The 6000-nt window shown below is 43.4% G+C and overlaps 1 protein-coding gene across 7 annotated transcripts in view; it reads left to right on the top strand.

Annotated features, from left to right (window-relative positions):
- The window catches only part of LOC127010288 (mechanosensory protein 2-like), a 138471-nt gene that overhangs the window by 112812 nt on the left and 19659 nt on the right, over positions 1–6000 (top strand). The gene's annotated exons all lie outside the window — the stretch shown is intronic.

Here is a 6000-nt window from a genome sequence, read left to right as displayed (position 1 = left end):
CACTATAAAACGAGTTTACAGAAGGAATCGTGAGGCTAGAGACAAACACAAACAGTGGCGTGCTAGTCCGTGCCTCTGATGATAACAACCCAGTAGTAGAAGAGCAATGTGTAGGGCAGGGCGTAACAATACAGTCAGCACGATAGGAAGACATTGAGGAAGGGAGGGAGGGCGGTGGGTGGGTCAGGCAGGGTGAAGGGGCGGAAGGGAGGGCGTCTGGTGGTGGTGATGGTGGTGGAGAACACAGGTGGACGCCACAACTTGTTCAGGCCAAGTTACTGTTGCCGGCCGGAGTTAGACAGTGAATAATAGCTGGAGTTGAGCAGCAAGTTGATTATTGCACCGCCCCGAGAAGGGTAAGGCGGGAAGGGAGAGGATGGAAGGGAAGGGAAGCTGGGTTGAGGAGGAATGGATCAACAAAAGCGCTATCTATCCACAGTCCACATACAGTCCACATAAATCGTTCTTCTAATGAGGGAGAGGATGGAAGGGAAGGGAAGCTGGGTTGAGGAGGAACAGACCAACGAAAGCGCTATCTGTCCACAGTGTCACAATCGTTCTGAGGAGCCGTTGCCGTAGGAAAGGAGACAGAGGCAGGACAGAAGGGAAAGGGGAATGTTTAGAATGGCAAAGGACATCGGAAACGCCTTTAATCCACAGTCACAATCGTTTTTTCAAGTGAACCGGCGCCGTAGGAAGGGAGGCAGAGGCAGGTCAGACGATAAAGGGTAAAGAGTACTGGTTTAGGATGAAAATAGACAACGGAACCGCCATCTATCAGCACTTCCTAATCGTTCCCTTGATGACGCAATGCACGCCTGTCTCCTCCGCCTGGCTAAGAAGGAAGAATAGAGTTGAGGAGGCAGGGAAGAAAGCAGGGATGTCTTAGTAAGGCACAAGGGAACGAATGCGTCATTATCTGCACGTTGAATCGTTCCCTGAAGAGCTAAAGCGTCGCTGCCTCCTGCGTCTCCGTATCGCGTCCCTCTCGCTCTCTTTTTCTCCTCAGTTCCTCAAGATGTTTGTTATTGGTTCATTCTCGGTCTCCCTCTCTGATGTCTCCCTCTCCGCTGTCTCCCTCTCTGATGTCTTTCTCTCCGCTGTCTCCCACTCCGCTATCTCCCATTCCGCTGTCTCCCTCTCCGCTGTCTCCCATTCCGCTATCTCCCACTTCACTGTCTCCCTCTCCGCTGTCTCCCTCTCCGCTATCTCCCTCTCCGCTGTCTCCTCCTCCGCTGTCTCCCTCATCTCCCTCCCCGTTTGTCGAATATCAAAGTAATCGACAAGGAGCGTTTATTCTTCGAGCATTCGGCCGCGCGTGATGGCAGAAAGTTTAGCTATTGTTTTTATTTCAGTTTTTAGCTTCACGTCACGTCGGCTTTCCCTCCGCGAGCCACGTCTCAAGTCTTGGGAGTCTGTGTTATATTTCGCTGCCAAGAAGTTATGTCCATCGCCTGCCCTGCCCATGTACCTGAACCTGTCCCGCGGTAAAGGGTTGTAAGGCGCCCAGATAGTGTTATACCCTTCATCTCGTTATTCTCTCCTCCGTGATCATAAACAGTTAACACAGAACTTGAAGAGACCGCAATGACACTGGTCCATATTGTCAGACGCGTTGGGCTCTCGCAACAAGTGTTTCCAAAGGCCAGAAAAGAGGTTAGTCAGATTCTCATGAGTGTTTTTCACGTTTATGGTGCAGAACGCCCGAAATGTTTGAGAATATGCGCCACAGTTACACCTCAGCTTAGCGTAGGGACAAAACACTATACGTCTGCCTGTTATCTTAAATATAACTGGAATGATCAAAAGGCAGCGACTTGGCGCTTCTTTATCAGCTATTCAGTATCGATAAAAGAGTGACCAACACTTAACAGAGAGACTTCGATATAGTCCCACAGAATACTTTCTCCTCGTTCACTGAGTGTTTTCTTTCCCTTCCAATGAGTCACTGTCTATACAAGAGGGATCGCCGCCTATCAGTCAGTCAGTCAGCATCTATAAGAGAGTGGCCGACACTATTCAGAGAGTCACCTTAACAAAGAATTAACTGAAGTTCGTCGGTAGAGATGAGGCGACTATTGCCGTACGTATCAGCCCAGAAAAGAGCGTCCCAGCCCTGCCCGTCCCTCCCTTCGCCGCCTCCCCCTTCCTCCTCCCTCGCCGCGGTCGCCACAAAAGGAATCTAAAATATTTTCTTTCGTACACACAAAATAAAAATGCTGAAAGGTCCTGCGTATGTATGTTTTTATTTGTTTGTTTGTTTGTTTTATATTCTGTATTTTCCCCTCCGACTTCACTGAGAGAGAGAGAGAGAGAGAGAGAGAGAAAGAAAGAAAGGAAGGGATGACAGACTTTGACCAGAGGGAAGTCGGCGTCCTCCTCCTCTCATCAGTGTTTGCAGGTTTCGTTTTTGTTTTTTTTCTTTCTTTCTTTCTTTCTTGCGTCCCAAACACGGCAAACACGAGCGCTGATATTTGTGTTTTCTTTTGCGAGGTAGTCAAGGGAACATTTACTCGAATAGGTACGCTTGGATCCTTTTATTTTCGATACTAATAGGATCAAACACATTAAAGTGTTTAATCCACAGAAATTATAGATACATAGCTAGATAAATAAATAGAGAGAGAGCTTTAGATAGATAGATAAATAGATAGATAGATAGATAGATAGATAGATAGATAGATAGAAAGAGAAAGAGATAGGTAGATAACGGTAGATAGGCACTCATTTCTACTTTCTTTATAGGAGCAGTGATTAGCGGGCTTTCTTTTTTTTAAACTGTTTCCTTTACTGTTAAATAATGATAGATAGACAGATAGATATTTAGGTACTCGCTAATACAAATCTTTCACTTTACATTGTATTCAGACTTTAAAATCAACTGTATTTCACTATTTCACGTCGACTTTTGTGATCATACTTTCTTTTCTTAATCATAAAAGCGTTCAATGTCACAATAATGTGCTTCATTATACGTAAACTTTTGTTGTTATTTTTTTCTTGTGCATAAAATCGTCGCTCGCGGTAAGGCTGGGCTACTCTTCAAAGGTGTTCTTGTATAGGTGGCAACACTGTACACGTCGACCCCTTTATCAGGAGCTAAAAGTCGCTTGGGCCAGACAGAGGGACCGATCAGTACTGTGTTACTCCCTATGAAGAATCACCTTTAAAAGTCTCCCTCCTACTGGTCTCGTGTCCCGTCGAAGCGCGTCAATGTACTTTTTTTTATTATTATTATCACAAGAAACGAAGCAGGTAGAGAGGGAGGAGTGCGGACGCTATAAGCTGCCTCTTCAGCGACCCCCAAACACCTGAGACGCCGAGAACGAGAAAAAAGTGAAAAGCGACGAGAGAGAAGTAGAAAGAGGACGAGAGAAAGAACTTAGGTTATAGAAACAGAGGGACAGAGGGGTAGGTAGATAGGGTTGTGTCTCATTGCATTGACGGAAGGTGCGCCAACACTCCCACATCCCTTGCCATGGAAATCACCTAAGAGAGATTGAGAAAGAGGACGAGAAAGAGAATTTAAACCATAGAAATTGAGTGACAAAGCGCAGAGGGGTAGGTTAGGTAGGGTTGTGTGTCTCATTGCATTGACGGAAGCTGCGCCAACACTCCCACATCCCTTGCCATGGATATCACCGAAGAGAGATAGAGAGAGCGTGTGATGGCGGTTTGGTTGACTTATTCTTTGTTTCCTTCCCTCGCCGCCGCACCGCAAGCCACTAGCGCCACCAGAGTGCAGCGGCGACCTCAGGAAACAGACGCTTGTACTATAGTTTACCTCCCGGCGTGACCTGATCTGACCTGTTTTCTCCATCAACAGAGCGAGAGCAACTCCATCCGATTATCTTTTTTTTCCTTAAGGAATTTCGCCGGATTATGATTTTCTTTTGTATGTGTAGGGTGTCTCCAATCCTCTCCCTCCTCCTCCTCCTCGTCCTCCTCATCCTCATCCTGTATGTTCCTCATCCGTGCCTTTTTTATCATTTCCCTCCATTTTTAAGACCAAAACATGCAATTTATATTTCCCGTTCCTCAAAACCTCCCATCTCCCTCCCTCCTTCCTTCGTTCCTTACTTCCCAAATGCATTCCTTTCTCTCCCTTCCTCCTTGAGTCCCTCCTTCCTTCATTCCCCTCCTTATCTACCTACCTATCTATATATGTCCCTACCTACCTATCCATGTCCCTACCTACCTATCCTATGTCCCTACCAAGTTCCAACCTATCTACGTCCCTGCCTTTGTCCCCACCTACCAACGTGTCTACATGCCTATAGAGTCCCTTTCCTCACCTCGACTGAATAACTGACAAATCGGACAGCAAGGTGTGTGTGTGTCTGTTTACCTGTTTAGGGATTAGCCTTTTGACCTTATTTGCTACGTATGATGGTGTTTACTGCTCCTTAGTTGTTGTTGTTGTTGTTTTATTTACATTTTTGTTGTTATTACTTACCCTCAGATCCACAAACAGCTGGTGGTGTGTCATTTCTTGTTTTTTTTTCTTATTTTCTTTCGTTTTTTTTCGTATTCCCATATTGACTTATAAATAATTGATGCTGTTACTTACTTACTTACTTACTTACTGTTGATGTTGTAGTTGATGTTGGTTGGTGTTTTTTAGTGTTTTGTTTTATTTTATTCCTTATCCGAAATTATTTGAAACCTCATGTGTGTGTTTTTTAATTAGTTTTTTTTTCTTTCTATTTGATGTAAAAATTTTGGTTCATGGTGTTTTTTTTTATGTCTAGGTTGACGTGTTTGTTTGATCATTTGTTTCCCTCCTGTGTTTTTTTGTTTGTTTGTTTGTTTTCACTCGCATAGCCTTCATTTTTTTCTCCTCCTCCGTCACCCTTTTTTTGTATCCTCCTCCTCCTCCTTTTCTCTTCTCATTCTCTCTCTCCTCCACGGCAACGACGGCTAGAAGAAAGGAAGTGGAAGACCTTTTTCTATTTTCTTTTATTTTTCATTTCCTCTCTTTATTTCACCTTTTATTTATTTATTTATTTTTGGCTCTAATCCACAAGTTTCTCCTTCCTCTTCCGCGGCACCGAGGCCACCGTCAGCCCGTCAGCACATTTTTCGGCACTACCTAATCTGTATTTTTGTGTGTGTGCCTCAATACCTGATCCCCCAAAGAGAAGAGCAAAAAATATATCAAAATAGTCCCCTAATCTTTGAAGTGTAGTGATAAGAAGAGCCTAGTTAAAAAATTATGAAGTGTTTTAGATGATTTTTTGCCTTGTTTTTATGTTCGTGAATCCAAAAGAGTAATGTCCTTGTTGAGAATATAAGTATTGTGTTAACTAGTCTTAGTAGTTGACGGGTTTTTCTTTTTTCATTGATTTTTGTGGGTCGGCAGCGCGGTGGCCTCCTGCTGCCGAGGAAGAGTGAAGACTAAACACTAACTGTGATGCGAAACAACACCACCGAGTCATCAGTCCCCGCGCGACGCCTCGACCAAAGAAACAAAGACAAAATGGAGGAAAAGATTCAGATGTTGGCAAAATTCATTTTTGAACGCGTACAAACAGATGGTTCTTGAAAAAAAATTCCACGGCAGTAATTATAACGATATTGGTAATAAAAAATAATGATGATGGCAATGCTGATCAAAACAAAGGGTCAAAACTAACTCGAAATTTTTCGAAAACCTGATTCTTACAAAAAAATATTTTGATGGTTGTAACGATTACGATGAAATTCATGATAATGACCAAAATTCATTCTTCAAAGAGTTTTAGGAAAGTATATCTTGCAACAAGACAATTGGGTTTAGTGTTGACAATGATGACGATGATGATGGTGATAATGATGATGATAATGATGACGTTAGAGGCTAAAATTCATCCCTGAAGATAAAATTATTTACATCAAGTTTGTAACATGAATTTAGTTTCAAGATCAAAATCTTTCTTAAAGACCAAAGGAACGGTTCTCACGCGATGGCAGTATTTGTGATGGTGAAAATGATGTTGATGGCAAATGATTCGCTATTTA

Source organism: Eriocheir sinensis, chromosome 43 (assembly GCF_024679095.1).
Source record: "Eriocheir sinensis breed Jianghai 21 chromosome 43, ASM2467909v1, whole genome shotgun sequence".
NCBI classification, from domain to species: Eukaryota; Metazoa; Arthropoda; class Malacostraca; order Decapoda; family Varunidae; genus Eriocheir; species Eriocheir sinensis.
Note: the sequence above shows the minus strand (reverse complement) of the source record. Positions and strands in the feature narration are given on the sequence as shown.